Source organism: Camelus bactrianus, chromosome 30 (assembly GCF_048773025.1).
Source record: "Camelus bactrianus isolate YW-2024 breed Bactrian camel chromosome 30, ASM4877302v1, whole genome shotgun sequence".
NCBI lineage: Eukaryota > Metazoa > Chordata > Mammalia > Artiodactyla > Camelidae > Camelus > Camelus bactrianus.
In genome coordinates, this window is record NC_133568.1 from 28,057,801 (window position 1) to 28,079,238 (window position 21,438).

General features: G+C 45.7%; 1 long non-coding RNA gene across 1 annotated transcript in view; it reads right to left on the reverse strand.

The window, feature by feature from the left end:
• LOC141575609 (uncharacterized) overlaps window positions 1-21,438 on the reverse strand; it is a 168,317-nt gene that overhangs the window by 72,419 nt on the left and 74,460 nt on the right. The window contains exon 4 of the long non-coding RNA XR_012503284.1: window positions 6,525-6,637. This is a non-coding gene — a long non-coding RNA (uncharacterized LOC141575609). The remainder of the gene's footprint in view (window positions 1-6,524; window positions 6,638-21,438) is intronic.

A 21,438-nucleotide genomic window follows, 5' to 3' on the forward strand; every position in this document is an offset into this window, starting at 1 on the left:
GCTCTCACAAGGGAGGTGGCATCAGAGCAGGACTCCGAGTGATGATCACACGGCATCTCGCTGTCACAGGACCTGGTTCATATCCTGTAGGAGCCCCTCAGACACACCACAGAGTTATTACCAGGTTGTAAATCCAGGATTTTAACATTTATAGAGCCCAGGGAACTGCTCAAACCAAATGTGGTTTCGGAAAATGACACTGATGAAACTGTTTAGAAACGGCCTCATTTCCTGATCCGTCATCTCAGGGTGGGTTTCCCACAGCCCGAATAGGGCAGCTTTCTTTCTGGGGGGCTGCTGGCCTCTGTTGCCCAGAGAGGCCCTGTAGAAGGACAGCGGGGAGCCCACGGAGCATTTTTCGAAACTCAGTGCCCACCTGCGGTGGTTTGAACGGGGTGCTTCCAGAGATACGTCCACGCCCTAACCCTCAGAACTTACAAATGTGGAAAAGGAGTTACTCCCCAACCCCTCCTCCCCCGAACCCCAGAAACCACTCATCTGCTTTCTGTCTCTATGGATTTATCTGTTCTGGATATTTCCTATAAAAGGAATCATACCAAATGCGACCTTTGATGTCTGTCTTCTCTCACTTAGAATGACGTTCTCAAGGTGCATCCACATTGTACCTTGTATCAGCAGTTCACTCCTTTCTACAGCTGAGTAATACCCCGCTGTGCGGAGAGCACGCATCGGGTCGGCTGTGGTCGGCTGCTGCAGGCTGTCTGGATTATCCACTGCGGGGCTGTTGCGCCCTTCTTTGGCCAGCTGGGATAGTGCTGCTGTAAGATGCACGTCTGTCTGTCTGTCTGTCTGAGTCTCTGTGCTCAAGTCTGAGGCTGTCTCCCAGCAGGGAACTCCTGGCTCGGATGGTACCTCCGTGTTTAACTTCTCAAGGAATTGTCCACAGTGGCTGCACCATTTTTCATTCCCACCAGCAAAGTACAGGGACTCCAGATTCCCCACATCCTGGCAAACACTCGTTATTTTCTAGTCTTTATCTGCATCATCATCATCATCACCCTGGTGAGTCTGAGGTGGAACCCCACAGTGGCTGGACTGCGTTTCTCCAACGACTGATAACGTGGAGCATCTTCACCTGAGCCTGCTGGCCCCTCATCTTTCTTCTTTGGAGAAATGACATTCAGAGGCTTTTTGGTTTTTTTTTTTGTCTGTAGCTCGTCTTTTTTGCTGCCCCTTATATGTAGGGCTCTTTCCTAAACCAACTTCTTTTTCTGCTTTTTCGGATAGATTCAAATCTTACTTTCTAACCCCAAATCTTCATTTAATATTTGATCTATTATTTTCAAACACTGATTACCTAATTCCCCAGGAGGTCCTAAAGCAGCATCCACTCACAGGCCCTAGAGGGCATTCACCACGTGACCCCCCAAACTTTTTTTTTTGGTTTCCCCATTTCTCATAAGCCCACCAAAGCCTCCTGGACTCCAAAATTTAATGCACGAGAATCATCTTGGACCACAGGCTCTGTCCCCACCAAGAGTCGGGATTCAAGTTCTCCGCCCCGACCTCTCACTGTTGCCGTCCTGGAGGATTACGGGGCTCCCCTGCTGGCTGCGGTCATCACGGCCTCGGCGCAGCTGCCCACCCCGTGTCCGTCCACAGCCTGTGCTGCGTCATTGCCGCTGTTCTCATCAGGATGTGGGGTCTGCCTCGCTGCCCCCGGGATGGAGCCTGGCTCTGTGACTCGGCCAGTGATGTTGTCAGAGCTGAGTTCAGAACAACTTCCACTCTCGCCACTTAAAACACTACCCCGCTGCCAAGACTGCCACGCAAAGCAGGTGGTCCGGCTACTGGAGGATGAGACACTGCGCGGAGGAGACAGAGGCACCCCGCCAACAGCTGGGACCAACATCTAACCATGGAGTGAGGCGTCCTACCCCGCCAGCCCAAGGCGCCCTGAGAAGACTGCAGTCCCAGCCCCTCACAGCAGAAGCATCTCTGATCGTCTGAAGGCTTACATCTCTGTGTTTTCAGCTTCTCTTCTGATTCCACCTGCGGGGCTGGGGGCATCTGGAAATACTTCATGAGTGGAAACATCCTTGAGTAAGAATTAATTCAGATTTGAGCTAATAGGTAGGTGAAGATTCAAAACCATGCTGATTTGTGGGCAGAATCTCACGATGCTAACATGTACTCACTGCTCACTTGGTTGTCTGATGTCAACCTTCGGGTCGCACGGAGGGCCCCAGAGGACCTGCCACGCGAGCCTCTGTCCCAGGCCGACCTCCTGCTTGTCTCACATTCGTATTTGTTCATCCGTCTCTTCTTTCATTCGATCAATAAGCAATTTTTAAACAACTGTGTTATGGAAAGTCCTGAGATGCTAACAGGGAGAGGAAACGACACGGCACGTGGTCTCAGTGGACCGCCTGGAAGAGCTGGCACCACCCTGAGCGGCCGAGTCCACTCACTTTCTTCATGGAAACAGACGCAGATGATAATCCCCTAAAGTTATTTCATCAAAATGCAGTTTCTAACCGAGTCGGATTAGGCTACTGGGAAATATTCTATTGAAGTAAAGTCCAATCTGCTCCTGCCACAAATTGATGCAAAGGATGTTTAATGATCTATTTCTGGTGCTCAGACCCCAGAAGTGAGAGAGACAATGAAAGTGAGGGAGTCTTAGAGAAGCACGTACAGATAAATCCACAGTGTTCTAGAGGCGATACGTCCCAGGAGCTGCTACGTCTGTGTTTTTAAAAAAGAAAGAAACACCCACCAATTGCAGCAGCAAGCTCAGGGTGCCCAGCTCCTACGCCAGCAGGGCCCGGACGCACCCCTCACGCTGGGTGCTGGGGGAGCGGGGGTAGAAGCTGGGGTCCTGCAGCTTCCGGCACGGAGGCCGACGGTCCTTGGAGAGGGAGTGCTGTCCACGGCTCCTGGTCACTGTGGGTGTCAGTGGGCCGTGGTGATGTATACATAGCCGGGGGTGGTCCTTAACTAGGTATCATTCCACCCCTATTGCTCAGATAAATCTCAACTGTGCTTTAAAGGCAGGGCGGCACGGCTGCGGTGACACTGACCGAGGAATTGGCTATTAAGCTGTCTAAGACTCTAGACTCCATGAGATGTTTGACAGCACAGGGACAAATACGTATTAGCAATGCTGCTTAATCCGTGTTTCAAGGGCAGAATTTGAAACCATGCTTTTGCACCAGACCAGCTCAGATCAGTGGAAGGATACTGTCATCGAGAAATGCCAAGCCCACGGCACGACCAGGTGCCCCCACCCTTTGTCGTTTCCCCAAGGTCCCTCGGGCACAGTGTATCTCATAAGACAGAAGGTACACAGCTCGGAGATGAAGAAAATAAATACAAAATATTAATAACACATTTTTTTCAAAGGAGTGACCAGATTACCCATTTGGTCCTCATTCCTGGAGGAGCCCCATTATTTGGGAATACTCAATTACCTCAAACTATGAAAATGTCTGCTTATTACCGAAGGTCCAAGGCAGGCAGAAGGGAGGGGCTTCACCCCGCACATCTGTAATTTGTGCACACGGACTCCCACCTCTGTTCAAACCCAGGCTGTGATGCACCTGCACCAGCCGTGTATGGAAGTAAAGATTCAACACGTAGCCACTGTTCAGCCTAAACTCAAAGGGCACAGGGAGTCTCAGCCAAGGGGTAGCGCATCAGGTGATCAACAGCATACAACATCTTCTTTTAACTTACTTCTTTTTCCCTCCAAGCCAACATTTTATAGCTCTGGCTTTTTTCAAGTTTCTCTTTGACATAAAGTTTGGCGTAAGTGATTCTTAATGGGTGTTTCCAAAAGCACAGGCAGTGACTCCCACTGGTAACACAGACTCCATTTCTCCGTCTCCCAGATGCACTTCTGCTCCCAGATTTGGGCCAAACATCTTGAGGGCAACGAAGTAGCCAACTTTTTAAATGTTTCTTCCTAGGACAAGAGCTAACGGGGACCCAGAGTGCAGGGGACCCAGACCGGCCGATGTGCTGCTCTCCTGAGACTCAGGACTGCCGCCCGGTTCCGGAATTCTGTTTCTGCGTCAATTAGAAACTTCCCTTTTCCAGCCCCTCATTGTCTGGCAAACGGGCAAACTGACACTTTGGTAATGAACTGATTTTCCAAGTCAGAGTTCAAAGGGGTACTGAGAGGATTCTGTCTGAAAAGCGAGATGGGAAATATTGACAAGCATCTTACTGCACTGATTCGGGCTAAGTAATGGGATTTTTAACAGAGTCATGTATCGGGGAGGAGATCTGGTCCGCAGTGCGTCTGCGTATTTGCGTAGGGTTTAAATATTCCTCTTAACTGCAATTTCAGTTACTTTGGTTCCAAAAGCATCCACTGAGCGCCTTCTAGATACGGGGGAATGGAAGCCCTGAACCAGAAGACAGGGAAAGAGGACGGAGACGCAGCCCCTGCCTGGGCAGAGGGGTGACACACGCAGGCAGGGGATTTTGAGGTGGTCGAGCTCAAAACAACCTGCCGAGAAAACCCCCTGATTGAGCTCAACATCTAGACTCACAGTCACCTGAGATGCGGTGACGCAGGGCTGCCCTCATCCCAAAGGCCCAGCCCCAGCAGCACCAGGACCTCGGCAGTGGGAGAGGAAGGGGGTGTGCGCCCCACTCTTCCCTGTCCTCCGTCTGCCGTTAGAGTGGCACCGACAGGGGAACCCTGTCACAGAATGTGTCCCCAAAAGGATCTGGTTCTGGGTCTTTAGGCACACAAAATCTGCTTGGTCAAATGACTTAGCCACATTAGAAAAGTGAAAATCTAATAATAAATTTTTTAAATGTTCTTTCTTTTTCTTCCTCCCCTCCCCCTGCCTTCTCCCCAACCCCCCCAGTCCCTCCAGCAGCTGAGCTACAGGTGGACCGAGCATTTCGCAGGGAGATCAGCGGGGAGCCCATCTTGGCTCTGGGTGCTGCCAGCCAGCCAGCGTGGCCTGACTGCCAAGCACACCCTCCACTCCAGGCCCCGGCACCGGGGACCTAGCAGCTCCGAGAGCCTGGTGCCCAGCAGCGGGCTGCCCGCAGCTGATAATGGTGAGTGATGAGGCCAGTGCACCAGGCCGGCTGCGGCCCACACCAGTGGCAGTGCTGGGCCATCACGCTGCCACATGGGAAACCCGCGCCAACGGGAGACTGATGGCTTCTGATCCTGCAGCCAGCAGCTGGACCCAGGCAGTGGGACTCAGGGCACAGGGCGGGCCGGCCATGGGCCTCTACATCCTGCCTGCTCCGCCGACAGCTGGCACGACTTCACCTGGCGGCCAAGCACAGTCACAGAAGCAGCAAGAGAGAATGGGGTGAGGATGCCCACCTGGCTCCAGGACGCGGGCGGGAGGGGCCTGCAGGGGCGGGCGCCATGGGGCAGGTCTCAGGAAGCTTCTTCCCTCCCCCAGCTCACCTCACTGTCCTCCCCAGGAGAGTCAGAGACGAAGAAGCAGCTATTGATCTGTGGGACATAACCTAATTTCAAAAGCAAGGCTCTCCGGATGCCATATTCACTCACGGGCCCCCCAGCATCCTGTGGGCAGGACCACCGCTGCTTTTCCAGCACCTCGGCCGTCTTCATGACAGTCCCAGAGCCTGCGGTTGGTGTGCTCCCCCCCAGAGCAGAAAAAGGATGCAAAGGCCAAGGGACGCCAGCCTGGGAGCCGTGGGGTCTTTGGGATCGATGGGTCGCCGAGGAGAGGGGCAGATGCAGCCACCCGTCAGCATCCATCCTTCCCTCCGCTGGGTCTGTGGCTTTTCTAGGGCGTCTGTGGAGCCGCAGTACCAGCCCTGTAGGAGGGCTCAGCCGGTCACTTCATGCCACTCTCATGTCTGTTTCCCTGGTCTCGTCCCTGGCTATGCCGGCAGCCACGACCTTTGCCCCAGACTAAACCCCACACCTCTTTGTGACCAAGTTAGACACCGCCACGAAGCAGCATCAGCACATGAGGCATCACAACATGTCAACAAGAAGCACCAGTGAGCTGCTGGCGCCCAGGGGTGCGCGGACCGGTCACCAGTCCTGTTGGTGAGGCTCTGGACACTGAGGGGCAGAAGTGACTGCTGAATGTCGCCGTGATTTCTGACGCGTATGCCGGAGGAAAGACTGCCCTTGGCCCCAACCTTCCTCCCCCATATTCTGCAGGTACACTTGGGAGAAACCCTTGCAGGGCAGCCAGACATATTTGGGAAGGGAAGATCAAGTCTGCTCCAAAGCCGGGGGATAAAGACAGTGACCGCTCTGGGTCCTGCCAGGGTATGTTTCTAGCAAACGAACAGAATTTCTTGCTAAGTATTTGTTAAAGACTGCAGACAAGTATCTCTTGAGATACAACACAGTTCATACAAACTAAGCTCAGTGTACTTCATTTCCAAAGAGCCTTGGTTTCATAAAATCATTTAAACCCTGGAAATGGAAAGGTTCTATTCCAGTTGTTCCCTACCTTGATGCCAAGAAAACCCAGAAAGACCCCATATCAACAATCAAAATATCATCATTTCCTAAAAAATTGACCAGTGGCTCCTCTGACCTGGGATTAGCGCCCGAAGCCCTGCTGGTGCGCGGTGCGTTTTCACGAGGCTGCCCGGACTCACCGCTGCTTTGTACTCTCAGCGTGGCTGCAGGGGTAGTTTATCCTCTCATCTAGAGTCAAAAAAAAAAAGGAATTGTTTAAACAAACAAACAAAAACCTCAAGTGAGAGCAAGGAATCCACGTGTTTGGTTAGAGATAATTAAAGAAAAAGCCCCTGCACTTGGTGGGCACCTTTGAACACACACAGGGCAGAGCCAGGAAGGGAAGGCCCGGTGGCCTGTGCAGGTCTCTGCCAGCATCATTTTTGCGATCCCTGGTCAGCCGGTTAACACACGTCTGTTTTCCCAGTAGACTTGACAAGATTTTCTCCCCAAGATTCCTCTTCACAGAAAATCATATTCTGCCCCCACTTCTTGTCATGCAGGTGGAGCACACGTGCTATTTTCAGAAGTTGCAAACTAATTAAAATCATATTCCCATCATAACCCTGATAACTCCATTCCTGAGGAACAGGTTACAGGTGCTTTATGGTCAACTCCGTAATTCTCGACAAGACCAGCAGAGTCCTTCTGGTCAGCTCACAGCTAGCCTCCAGGCCGGGTGACACGCACACCCGTCATTTAAGCTACTGGTTTTCCCATCAGCATTCTGTTGAGCTTGGCTTGCTAAGGAGCCACCGAGAAGAGGGAGGGGAGACAGGAAACTGGGGGTTAGGGGCACTGAATGAGAAAGGAGTCCTGCCATTCTTTACTACATGAGTTTAGTTATGTTAACTAGCAGTGCACCTGCTAGAGCCACAGAAGCGTTTTTTTCCTTCATGGCAAGAGTGTCAGTATTTGCACAGAGTCTCGACTCTATCAGTACACTTGTAACTGAGGCAAGAAAAACCAGTCCCACACGAGCTTCTGTCGGTCCAGATGGCATCTAATTCTCCTCATCTCTGGGACTGCAGCCCTCGCCCACGAGGCCATCTCTGGCTGGATGACTTCCTAGCTGCGACCTCCGTGTCCTCTCTGCTGTGACAGGCAAGAACAAGTCTGACTCCATGTTGGATCTGTTTCTTTTCCTTTAACCTTTGGATTCTATTGCCTTTGCTACCAGTTAACCACTAAAGGGATGGCACCTCTAAGCTTAAATTACACATAATAGCCTGTCTCTGGGAACCTTGTCTCCCAGGTAATGAGTGTTAAGTTAAAATACCTTTGTTTAACTCACAGGAAACACCCTGACTGACCAAGCCCACCTGTGAATGACGGCAGAAAGGAAGAAATTAACACATCCCCTCGGGAGGCTGACCAGAAGCCGGAAATGCTTGACCTAACTCCCACCCCTTCTCATATAAAAGAAGCCTGAATTCTAACTCCGGCAAGATGATTCTTTGGGACAGTAGTCCACCATCTTCTCAGACTGCTGGCTTTCCAAATAAAGTCACTATTCCTTGCCCCAACAACTCAGCCCTTGATTTATTGGCCTGTCCTGTGTCAAAAGGTATGAGCTGGGACCCAGTAACACTGCCTCCCTCCAAACCACCCTACACACATGAGCTAAAATGGCCTAACAGAAGTTACAGACATCAAATTCAGGTGGGCATCAAATACTAGATTTTAATTTTGTTTCTATCTCAGTTCAGTTTCTTTTTTTCCATGAGACAAAATCATCTTAGTCACAACACTCTACTGTAATTCTCTAACCAATACTGATTCATTGTCTGTCTTCCCAAACTGAATAAATTAAGAAGTTTTCTTCCAAAAACCTCACAAGTTAGTGAAGGATGAAGATACATAAACGAAAGTTCACCCGAGGTAGACTCTGATAAGTGATACTGTAGACGGAAAAACAAAATCCTACGAAATATATTCAAGAAGGAGAGAAGAACTCAGATGGGAATTTGTCATCTCATTTGTCAGCTCTATTTAACTTCTGACTCTGGGTCAACCTGCAAGTTTAATAAATATGAATTCAAGTCTCATTCAGGTCAATGACAAACATTGAGAGGACCACAAGAGGGACAAATGTGTTCATGAGAAGAATTCATTGCTCGACCTTCTTTAAGTAAAATAATGTAATCATCTGTGGCTTTAAAAAATATTAGGAAGTGCTCATGATAGTTTAGGGCTGTACCAGAGCTTCCTGGGAGTTATCACACCTGTCCTGACAACAACCCTCCGAGTTAGGTGTGAGCATACTTCATCTGTATGCAAGGAGGAGGCTCAAGTCGCTGAATAACATGTAAGTGTCAGTGTCAGAACGTGAACTCGAGAATACTAACTCCAGTGTTCACATCGTCAACCACTGTGCTCCGGAGATTTACATTGGGCAGGATGCAAAGGAACTAAAACCCAAGGTACGTGAGGGGAGAGCATAAAACCACCCATTCACTTAATGAGATGCTCCTCCATCCCTTATGAGCTCTCCACCACCTCGCTTCCAAAGATCTGAAAACGGAGGCTTTGCTAAGTTAAGTAAAAAGACCTCCCTACATCATAACTAGAAGACAGATAAAGCTCAAACTTCAAAGCGCCCAGAGGCAGAAAAACACCCCCGCCCAGGGCACCATCTCACCCTTCACTGCATGTTTCTGTGCAGAACGAGGGAAGCCCAAGAAAAACTTCACGGGAGAGAAAAGAGAGGAGCGAGTTATGGGCCAGAGGTTGGTCCCAAAATACCACAGGACAGAGAAAACCTATTATACGAGAAAGATAAAAGGAGACCTGAAAGATCAGAAGCTACAAAATGGGGCGGCTCAGTGCAGTCCACTGGAGATGGCCGTCTCCGAAAGACACTGCGTCTGTGGGCAGAGGGTTGGACAGAGGAAGGGGGAGGTTCACTGCAAACAGTGGGTGTAAAAGGGAAAGTAGCCCGAACGGGTAAACTAACGGCCCTGTGAGGATGCCTCCACTGATGAAAATTCCCATAAAGAGACAACCACAATGCAAAAGGGAGCCACAGCCCACACTCCAAGCTGACAAACACCCTCCCCAAGCGCTGGGGAAGTGAAAGGCCGTCCTGAGTCAGAATAGCACCATCTGGCAACCTCCATCCTAGTGATTCGACCACGCATGATGTGCATCCAATGGATGCCGAAACCTGTGGGTGGAAGTGTAATGAGTAACAGGCTGATTACAGGGTCTCAAACTATCTCCATATAAGAACCTAATTCCCAAAGGTACGAGCTGTACCATTACAGTAACTCTGCTGTAGAAAACAGTAACTGCTCAGTGGAGGAACTGCAGCGCCCCCAGTAACCAGCTCATCAAATGGGGCGATCGACACCATGGTCTTCTGATGTAACATACTGTGAAAAACACATCATTCTTGTGATACTGAAAAACTGCACAGTCGGGCTATAATGATGAAAGCCATCAGACAAATCCAAATCAAGATTCATTCTATAAACAAATGACTTGTGTCCTTGACAAATACCCAGATCATGAAGGACGAGGAAAAACTAATGGACCATTCCAGATTAGACGAGGCTGAGAGCCATGATACATACAAGTTTTGGTCCCCGATTTTTTTTCCTATAAAGGACACAATTAGGAAAATCAGTGGTTTGAGTAAGATCTGCAGATTAGCTAATAGTCCAATACCAATGTTGAAGTTCTTGATTTTTGTATTTGTACCAAAAGATAATGTCTTTGCTTTTAGTAAGTGACCCGTAAAGTATTGAAACATAAAAGGAAATATATCTGTCATTTACTCTCAAATGGTTTAGAAAAAGAAATAGACATAGATATAGATAAAGATATAGACACAGAGAGAAAATGATGAAGCAAATATGACAAAATGTTAACATTTGAGTGATCTGAGTGGAAGTTCTACAGGTATCCTTTCTATAACTTTCCTGCAAGTCTAAAATTATGTCAAAATTAAAAGTAAAAATATATATAAATTAGAACTTGTCACTTTCATGATGAGATAGTCCAGTCCAGGGATTTCCCATTGATTTTCCATTAAAATAAATACCCCATTAAAATAAAATCTGTGAGATTATTTCAAAAGTATGCACAGGACACACTCTACAACATACCATTTTTATATAAAATTGCATGTATTAAAGACTCATTTTAGGGGGAGGGTATAGCTTAAGCGGTAGAGCACACACTTAGCATGCAGAAGGTCCTGGGTTCAGTCCCCAGTACCTCCTCTAAAAATAAATGAACCTAATTACCTCCCCCCACCATCAACATAAGATGATTAAATAATACAATAATAAATAAAATAAAATAGTTTTTAAAAACTAATTTTATTGTCATGGTGTTTGAGCCAAGGCTAAAGTCCCTGTTGTTCATGTTTGTTCTTCCTCTATATTTCCACTTCTAAAATTTCCCTAAAAAACAATAGTTTGATTTTTGGTTTTTTTTTTTTTTTTTTACTATTTTCTATAATTATTTCCAAAATCTTTAAAGCCAATCAAATGCTTACCAGTCTTTATTCAGACTAGTAATATCTCTTAATGAAGTACCATCTGTAAACTTCATGAATTTGTTGTTTTATCGCCTTCTATTGGGTCATTAATTAAGAGCTAAATTAAAGCCAGTGCAAATAGCAAATGCAGAAGTAGGCCAGAAACCCTCCTTGCTATCGAATACGAGATCATTTATGCTTGTCCTGTGTTTATGGCCTCTCTCAGCTTTTATTCTAATAACTTAGGCGAGACCATTTGACTCAATGTGGGATGGGTTTGCATCTTCCCTAAGAAGGCATTTGGTGCTTCCCCGAAGTAGTGCATGTAAATCACACTAAATCCCTTCACATCCTTGTTTTATGGTCTGATGCAAAAAGGAAAACAAAACAAAACAAAACAAAACAAGATATCATTGCTACTTCAAAATCGGTTTTTTTATTAATTAAACTGCTCATCAACTCTTTTTTCCTGCAAATGTGGTTACAAGCTTTCTCTCTACAACATCCACTCCAACTGTTCTATTCATCACACATATTTATGAAGTACCTACCATGTTCACAACATCGTGCTTGGTGTAAGAACTAAAACAGACTGTATAAGACATCATTTCTACCCTCATGGAACTTTCTTTGGATCCACATGCCTGATGTAGCTCTTTTACAGCATTTATCGCATCCCTTTGTAAGAATTTATTTCCATTCCTGACTTTCCTATTTGATGGAAATGTGCAAATTTCTATCTTTTACCTCTATATCAAAGTAGTCCTTTATCTTTCTTCAATACCTAATTCTAGAATTAGAAAAAGTAGCTAAAAATTAAATAAAATAAATGCATGAGGGTTCTTCTTGGCTAGATGGAAGGTAAGAGATCAAAGGGGCTGGTGCAAAGAGTGTGTCGGCATGATTGGAGAAATCCTCCAATCCAGCCCCATCAATCCAACCCCTCCAAGAGGAACCAGAGGGACGGGGGCCTCCGTGGGGTGTGTAGGGCAAACACTCCTCTGGAGGGGAGGAAGTGGAAGCCCCAGACTCTCAACAATTAAGAGGCTGGTCTCAAAATCACTGGTATCCCTGTTCTGGATTCGTGTTGGGTGGGGAGTGGGTAGGCGGGAGTAGTGGAGGGCGGGGGACTAGGCAGTAAAAAGCGGAACTTCTTCAGCCGAACTTCCTCTCACCCTCCTTCACCCCCCACAGAATAAAACAGAAGAGGCAGAGACCCCCTAAGGAAAATGAACGTCTACAGAAGATGACTAGAGCCATGTTTTATGTTCTATGGTTTCAAGGAATGGGGTACATAGTTCGTAGGGATGATTTGCCAGAGAATGAGGAGGCCCCAGACATGGAAAATATTTCTCAAGGGCTTACTTCACTTAGAGTTTCTGGAAAGAAGGACTGAATGAACTCTCATCTGGCCACCTGGGTCTCCACTGTGACAATCAAGACTCTTTACTTATATCTGGGTGAAAATATAAATAAGTTTCACAATCAGTATGCCTCCTTTTCCATTAATACATTCTAATACATTTGATTTTTTAAATAAACAAATCACACATGGTGATTATATCCTGTGTTTCATAGGAACTTCTTACAAACTATGGGCAGGTATGAGCCAATGTTTAATAAAATTTAACTATATTAATTGATTTATTTATTCAACAAGTATTTATTAAGTGCTCATTATGTTCAAGGTGCTCTGTTTGCAACTAGGAATACAGAAATAAAAAAGAGCATATAGTTGAATCCTAATCTCTCCTATTTTCTTATATTCTAGGGGAGAAAAGGAAGGTTATTCATTAGCGATGGATTTTTGTTAGGTCAAATACACTTGTTGAATAGAATATAGCAATGTATACCCTACTGTCTGTATAGCATGAGACAGCAGTAAAGTGGTAAAGGAAAAAACTGGGAGTAAAAAAGCTGTATCACAACAACTACAAAACCAGAACAGAAAAAAAAAAAGTAGACCAAGTGAAAAATTTTAAGTACAATAATGGAAATAGAAATAAATGTATAAATCAAAGGCAACATAAATGTATTAAACTTTCCAGGAAATGACCATGTATGGGAGACTGGATTAAATAATTCAACTATATTCTGCTTACATGAGATATATTTAACATAGGATACTGAGAGGTTGACAGTAGAAGTATTTAAAATATATATCGGGAAAATAGCAAAATTGGTATCATTTTATTAGTATTAGACAACATAGATCATAAGTCCAAAAAACTTCACTAGATATTTCAATTCACTGGGTAGATAAAAAATATTTCTAAATCCATATGCCTCTAATAACATTGCTTTAAAACATATAAGGCAAAGCTGAACACAGGTACAAAGAGAGATTTACAAATCTACTATCATATTGGTAATTGAAATAGATCTCTCTTAGAGATCCATCAGGAAAACAATTTCAAGACCTAGAACATCTGCACAGCAAAGCTGACAAGTCTACGCTAATGAATACATGTCAAATACCACAGCCATCACCAGAAGACTCGATGTTATTTTCAGTGATGTGACGAACATTTAGAAAAACTAACTATGTATTCATTTATAATACTTGGACTGCAAGGGAAATTTCTTAACTTTAATAAAAGGTTTATGAAAACCACTAGTAGGCACCATTTAAAACAGTAAAAAGTATTGGAAGGATTTCCTTTAAATCAAGAGTAGGACAGAGATGCCTGCTAATGAGTCTCCCACTTAACATTGTTTCGGAGATCCTAGCCTGCACAGTATGTTCAGAAAAAGAAAGTAAAAGGAAAGAAAACAGTTTATATTATTGCCCTCATAGAATACTACCAAAATCTATAGGTTAATTTTTTGAATTGATAGGATGATTTAGTGAAACTGTTAGACAAAAAAAAGCAATTTACCGAAGTAAATCGCATTTCTACATATGAGCGAGTCTCCAGATGTGCAGTTTAGAAAGAGATCTCACTACAATGTCAGCAAGGATGCAAGAATTCTAGAAGTAAATCAAACAAAAATTATTCAAGATTTCATGGAGAAAATTATTGAAAGGTATTGACAGTTGCCTAAATACACAGACATACCATGTTTATGAGTAGAAACACTGAATACAGAACATCATCATTTTTAATGTTTCTCATATGCACAAATTTTAATGACTGCTGTTTACTTCAAAAGAACCCATCCACCAAGGTCATGGCTCTTCAGTCCACAAATCACAATGTAAATAACAGGTGTGCAGCATGGACAGTGACCAATCACCTGACTTCTTCCAAAGCCTGTTTGTGATTAGTCACTGCACATGGGTCACCCGGTTCATGCACAGAGGGCAAAGCCTGCTGTTGTGGTGTCTCTCTGGCTCCCAGTAATAAACCCACATGTCATTTTACAAAAAATGGATCATTGAAGCAGGGCACTGTCCAACAAAGATGGACGTGCACTTTAATCACTTCCTGTGACTGCAACACACTGCCACAAATTTCTTGGCTTAAGGGAGGATGGTATAGCTCAGGCGTAGAGTGTGTGTTTAGCATCCAGGAGGTCCTGGGTTCAATCCCCAGTACCGCCATTAAAAGATAAACAAACAAACAAATCTAATTATCCCCCCGCCAAAAAAAAGAAATTTCATGGCTTACAATAACACAAATGCATTCTTTTACAGTTCTGGAGGTTGGAAGTCGGGAATAAATCTTATCGGGCCAACAGCAAGAAGTTAGCAGAGCTGGCTCTTTCTGGAAGCTCCAGGGAGAGTCCAGCCCATGCCTCTTCCAGCTTCTAGAGGCTGCCTCGATATCCCTTGGCTCACAGCCACATCCCTCAGCTTCTCCTCCTGTCTTCACATCACCTTCTCTCTTGATCGCCTGTCTCCTGTGATTCCATCGGGTCCCCCTGGATAACACAGAATACTCTCCCCTGCCCTCAGGAACCTCAGCTTGATCTCATCTGAAGAAACCCTTTTGCCATAGAAGGTAATATTCCCCAAGTCTGGGGAGTAGAATGTGGGTATCAAGCCTCCCCTGCAGCAAAGAAACAAAAGTGGTAACGCTAGAGACACGAAGTTGGATGGGCTTAGAAGACAGCTGACACCCCCCCCCTTTCTGAGAGACTCTGGACGGGCAGACAGAGGAGCTCGGTGAAGGCAACTATCAACATAAATGAGGAAAGTACTTGTGACAAAAAGGATGATGGTGACCCCGAGGAAGTGAAATGCCTCTCAGAGGTGTTTCACAGCAATGAGAGTGCACAGGAAAATGCCGGATGCCCATCCAGACCTAGAAAGGAGGACGACCACCCTTCAAGGCATAGACAAGGTGCTTCCTCCAAACCACAGGTTCTCTGATGAGAAGCAAGCAGACCCGTCCCAGCTACCAGGCTGTTTACAAAGAAATAAAACGCCACGTTAATTCTCAATGTTTCTCATGTTTTTAATTACACTATATTTAATAAATACCATTTTTAACTATTTTTGACTTTCTATATGTTTATAACCAACAGTAAAGGAAATGTTAATGTTCTGACAGGAAGTTTGAAAGGTCGCAGGACCATCGTGGTTATCAAGACATCGCAGCTCACGTCACCCACGTTTTACAGCCTTCACTGCCCTGCACAGTCAGAGCTGCCCCGAGTGGAAACGCCAGCCTGAGGTGGACGACCAGGGGGGAGTCGGGCTTAGTTTAAGGTCCAGTAAACCAGACGGCGAGGTCTCGGCACAGGGCTAACTGGGGTGCCTGAACAGAGCGGACCACACACGTGTGGAAACTGATACTGCACATCTCCGAGGAAAGGAGGAATTATTCCAGATGGAAAAAGTAACTAGACTTGAAAGGCAAATCTTAAACTTTCAGGAAAAAAAAAAGTATAAAAGAAATAATTACTGTGAAGATAGGAAATGGTTTCTTAATCAAGCCACGAGGGAAAACATTGACATACGGGACCTAATTAAAATTAAGAATTTCTATTCATCAAAAATCACAATAAGGAGAGTGAAGAAACAAGCTATAGAATGAATCCATATGCAGTACACATAACTAAAGTCTTATTACTCAGAATACATAAAGAAGTTCTATAGGACAGAGGAAGAATAACCACTCAAAAGAACTGAACAAAAGACACCAACAGACAGTTCACAGGAAAAAAAAATCTGAACTGACAATAAATATGTGAAGTTTTCAACCTTATCAGCAATCAAGAAAATACATCTTAATATGATATGCTCCAGAGTGGCAAGAATCGTAAGTTCTAATAAAAGTTGACAAGGAGCTCCAGCCACTGCTCCTGCACCGCTGACAACAGTGTAAACGCATGAAAAAACTCTGGGGGGAACCTGGCTTGACAATGTTATTATCTGCCTACTTCGTGATGTGGCAATCACACCTGCAGTCAGTCAGACACCTTAAAGAATGTCACCCAGATGTACACCAGGGGACCAGCAGAATCAACAGAGTTCCCTGCCGTGATGCAAAGAGAGAGGGGCAACCCAGAGGCCTCGCAGCAGGACGGAGGAGATAAACGCCGATGCCTTCACACCACGCGCTGGCGGCGGGAAGGAATGGCGTCGAGGCTGCAGGTGTTGATTCTGATGAATCTCCGAAACAAAGATGAGCGGAGACGGCAAGTCAAAGAGGGTACCCATGTGATTTCACTTATATAAAGTCCCCAAGTAGGCGAAGCTAAACTATACGTTGCAAATCATACTCTCACACACATGCAGAATGAAATTTTTTTTTTAAAAAGGCAAACTAACATAAAATTCAACATAGTCCTTGTATGGAATCTAAGAGTGAGAGAATTCAGAAGACGCACACAGTGTGTTCAGAGGTACTGGTGATGCTCTATTTCTTAAGTTTAGTAATGGGTGTGTTTCTTTATGTAATATATATATATATATGCAGTTTTTTTACATACAGCATAAATATATGCATATATATCGATAGCTTATATATACATATACACTTTTATATAAGAATTCTTTCAAACAAGAGAAGTTTTAAAACCTTGAATGTTTAATAAATCATTCTGTTTAGAAGGTGCTCTAAATATGATGATAATAATAAAAATTAATAATAAGCACAGGGTTTTGTAGAGACTAAGAAAATTACATTGAGGTAAAGTTTCTTTTCATTTTTCTGGACTGTTCTGCAGGACTTTGGATTGTTCTGTCATTAGCTAATAGTCAGTAGTTACAGATTGCTTTCATTAGAAAAAAAGACAATTCTAGAGAGAGACTGCCTGCAAAAAATTCTGGGTCCTTGTTTTTGTTTGTTTGCTTTTGAAGCACAACTCAGTGAGAAATGGTATTGCTCAGTTAATCACATCGAGGTAAATCTCACCCGTCCATTCAAATGATACGATTCTACAGAAGGCAGCTTGAAGACGCTCCCAAGCAAATCTGGGACAGCGAAGGTAGCAGTGCCGCTGATGGCCGCGGACTACAGCCTGTGCAATCAAGTAAGTATGTGAGTTCACAGTGACATAAATAACCGAATAAACAACAAACGGAGGAGGAGGAACAGACCTCCCTTAGAGCGGAATTCCATGAATAAATGAAAGAGGAACAAGGCAAGAAGAACATGACCATTAGGCAAACACCACACGGCAGACACACTGGATGCTAAAATTGCAGAGTGAGGGTATATTGAGAAATAGGATAGTGGCATAGTCCCAAAATATCTCATCGTGAGCTATTTATTAATTACAGAGAGAAATAATAAGTTTACAGTGGAGACACCGGCAGACACCACTTCAACCAGGTGGTCAGAGGTCACGTCATCAATGACAAAAGGAACCGGCCTCTGTCCCCCGGGTACCACGCACCAAGAAGGACGCGGCATCTCTCTGGCATCCTCCCCAGAACCACAGAACCTCGGTCTCATCCTGAGAGACATCAGCAAACCAAAATGGGGGACATTCTACCAAAAACAACCAGCCGGTGCTCTTCAAGTGTCAAAGGTGAGTCAAAGCAGCACTGAGGGCCACTCCTAGTCTAGAGCAGACAGGGAGGTGCGAGGATCCTGGACTCGGTCCTGGACCAGGAAAAGGAAACCGGTGGGAACACTGGCAAAATCCCAGTAAGTTCTGAAGATAGCATTTCATCAGGGTTAATTCCCGGCTTAAATAATTGCACACTTCCCTTATGTACGATGTTTACAGGAAAGAAACCTGGGCGAAGAGCATACCAGAACTCTCTGTGGTCTGTTTCCAACTTTCATGTAACCTAAAATTATTTAAAATTAAAAAAAAAAAAAAAAGATCTTTTAACATGATACAAAAAATTCTAGAAAAGACAAAACTACAGTAACAGCAGGAGAGGCCAGATCACGCCAGGCCCTTTAGGCCATAGTAAGAACTCGGGACTTCATCCTGAGGGGAAACAAGATGTGCAAAACACTCGCGGTAAGACAAGGACCAATCGCGGGCTCCAACTTCCATCCCGTAAAGTTCAGTCTAGCTCCAGGGAGAACTGGACTGGGTGCTGGGGCAGACGGGAGGCAGGGAGAGAAGTCCCTGGGAATGCAGGCAGGAGAGAAGAGGGGTGTGATCCAGGTACCGTCAGGGGCGGAGGGAAGAGCAGACAGGAGGCAGAGATGATGGAGTCGGTGACTGACTGGATGCGGGCGGAAGATGGGGTGAGAGAAAGGCAGCCACGTCAAGAAGATGCTGAGTTTCTTGCTTGAGCTACTGGGTAAGAGCTACGCGGGAAACGTAAGAGGAGGAGCAGAGTCTGGAGCCGAATTTAAGAGCCAGATTTGGACACGATGAGTGTCCCCAGACGGGATGGATCTGCCTGTTGTGTTTGGCTGATGCAAAAGAACGCCCCTCCCGCTGTGTTCTGCATAAGGAAGTCCAGCTCCTTGAGAACTGGGTTGGCACAGTTGGGTGGAACCTAGAACCGCTCTGGGCACCAGAAATATCCCTTCCTCTGTCATCTCTGGAGGTGCTTCCTGCTGTCGACCTCACCCTCCCAGGTCAGTCAATCTTCCCTTTTGAATCTTCCCTTTCTGGATCAGAGGGTTGTGCTCTACATAATTTAGAAACCTCTCATTTGCCTGTTCGGCAGTTTCTGTAACCCTACCGATGCAGCGGTCTCAAACAACTGCATTCTCTGGACTGCGTCCAACCACGTAGAAGAGGTATAATTGATTTTTCAGTAAAATACGTAACAGAGACTCTCCGGTTTCAAACCACAGGGTTCTGCATTCATCAGCACGTGTGTTTGACCTTACCTAACAAGTCAAATGATTCTCTCCCTCCACACCTCACCCTTAGACCACTCAAAGGCCAGTGTGGGGTTCTGTTTTGATCAGTCACGTGGAATTATCACACCTTCACCAGGGAAACACCAGCCGCAGCAGGAGGTCAGGTGAGATGAGACTTGAGCTAAAACCATGGCTGGTCCTGTGAGCACAACTCCCACACACTTCCTGGAGCTACTCACTGGGTGTTTAATGCATAGATTTGTTCAAAACTTTGCCAAAAAAATTTTTTTCTCGCTGAATGCAATGATTTGACTTACGTGGAGGAAATGCTACTCAGGAAATGCCGAGTCTAGAAGCCCCTGGCATGAGCACTCTGCCTGAACCCCCTTGCAGAGGACACCGGCCTCGGGCCAGACGTCAGGTCATTAGTCTGCGACCTTTCAAAACTGAGCACCCACAGTCAGCACAGCCTCCTGGCCCTCAACTCCCCTGCGTCCGCTGTGCTAAGCAGACCCTGCACAGCACAAACATAAATATATTACCTTTTACTGCTCCTTAGGGCCTCCATGTTTGTGAGCTCTGTCTTCCCAGTAGGGCTGACAATCACGGAATGCAAGTCAAGCTAAAGGACAGTGGCTCCCAGTAGAAGACCCTCAGATTAAAATGCACACGCCCTCCCCAACGCTCCGCAGAGGTAAGGCATGCGGCCTGGCAAAGCTAGCCCTCAGGGCGTGGGCGTGGGCGGGGCGGGGCGAGTGAGGGGTTGCGGAGGGGAGGGGGCGGGACGATGGGCGCAGCCCCACCGGAGCGCGCTCGCCTGCAGCTCGGGCAGCGCCCACGGCCACGGTCAGGGAGCAGGTGACCTCGCCCTCTCGGACAGTCATCACTTTACTTTCCTTCCCAAGTCGCTGTGTCTTCCTACCCCCAGATCTCCTCATCTCTAGAGTGGAGCTGATAATGCCTGTCTCCCGGGGAGGCTCCTGCGGACACCAGTAAAGTGCCTGCAGGGTGTAGTTCAGCGTCCGGCACCCGGGAAACGCTCCCCCAAGGTCGGGTCTTGCTGTTCAGAGGAGCTCGGCCCCACACACCCAGCGTCCCTCTCTCTCGGTCACAGGTGATTCGTTATTAACTGTGAGGTGGTTCCAAGTTGTAGGGCCCTGAGAGCACCTTACTAGAACGCACAGGCCACCAAGAAGCTAACGCCTTACGGAAATATCGTTTGGTGCAGCCATTACAGAAAACAGTATAGAGATTCCTTAAAAAACTGAAAATAGGCTTACCCTATGACCCAGCAATCCCACTCCTGGGCATATATCTGGAGGGAACTCTAATTTGAAAAGATATATGCACCCCAATGTTCACAGCAGCACTATTTACAATAGCCAAGACATGGAAACAGCCTAAATGTTCATCAACAGATGACTGGATAAAGAAGATGTGGTGTATTTATGTAATGGAACACTACTCAGCCATAGAAAAGAATGAAATAATGCCATTTGCAGCAACATGGATGGACCTGGAGATCATCATTCTAAGTGAAGTCAGCCAGAAAGAGAAAGAAAAATACCATATGATCTCACTCATATGTGGAAGCTAAAAAAACAAAAGACACAAATGAACATATTTACAAAACAGAAACAGACTCACAGACACAGAAAACAAAGTTATGGTTACCAGGGGGAGAAGAGGGTAGGTAAGGATAAACTGGGAGTTTGAGATTTGCAGATACTAACTACTATATATAAAATAGATAAACAAGTTTCTTCTGTAGAGCACAGAGAACTATATTCAATACCTTGTAGTAACATATAATGAAAAAGAATATTAAAATGAATATATGCATGTGTATGTATGACTGAAACATGATGCTGTACACTAGAAATTGACACAACATTGTACACTGACTATACTTTAACAAAAAAAAGAAGAATCAAACACCTTGATGTGTGGGGTCAGCAAGTAAGAGCAGGATATTACACAGAATCTTTTTCCCCAGGACACTCACGAGGAATATGGAAGAAAACCCGGGTGTATTCTGGAGAATTCTAGAAGTTTCTATGTATATGTGTCTGTGCACGTGTGTGCACGTGCACATATATATTTACATCTGTGCACATGTGTGTGCATGAGTGTACTGTATGCACACACGTGCATGTGCACTGTGTACTAATATGTTTACTTGTGTGTGTGTGTGTACGTGAGTATCCGTGTGTGCATGTGTGTACAGACGTGTGCGTTAGGGGCAGGTGCTGCTGCTTTCCATTATTACCTATTCTGCCCCTTTGGACTTTATGCAGGTGCTAAGACACCTGAACTATCTGAAAATCCATGTT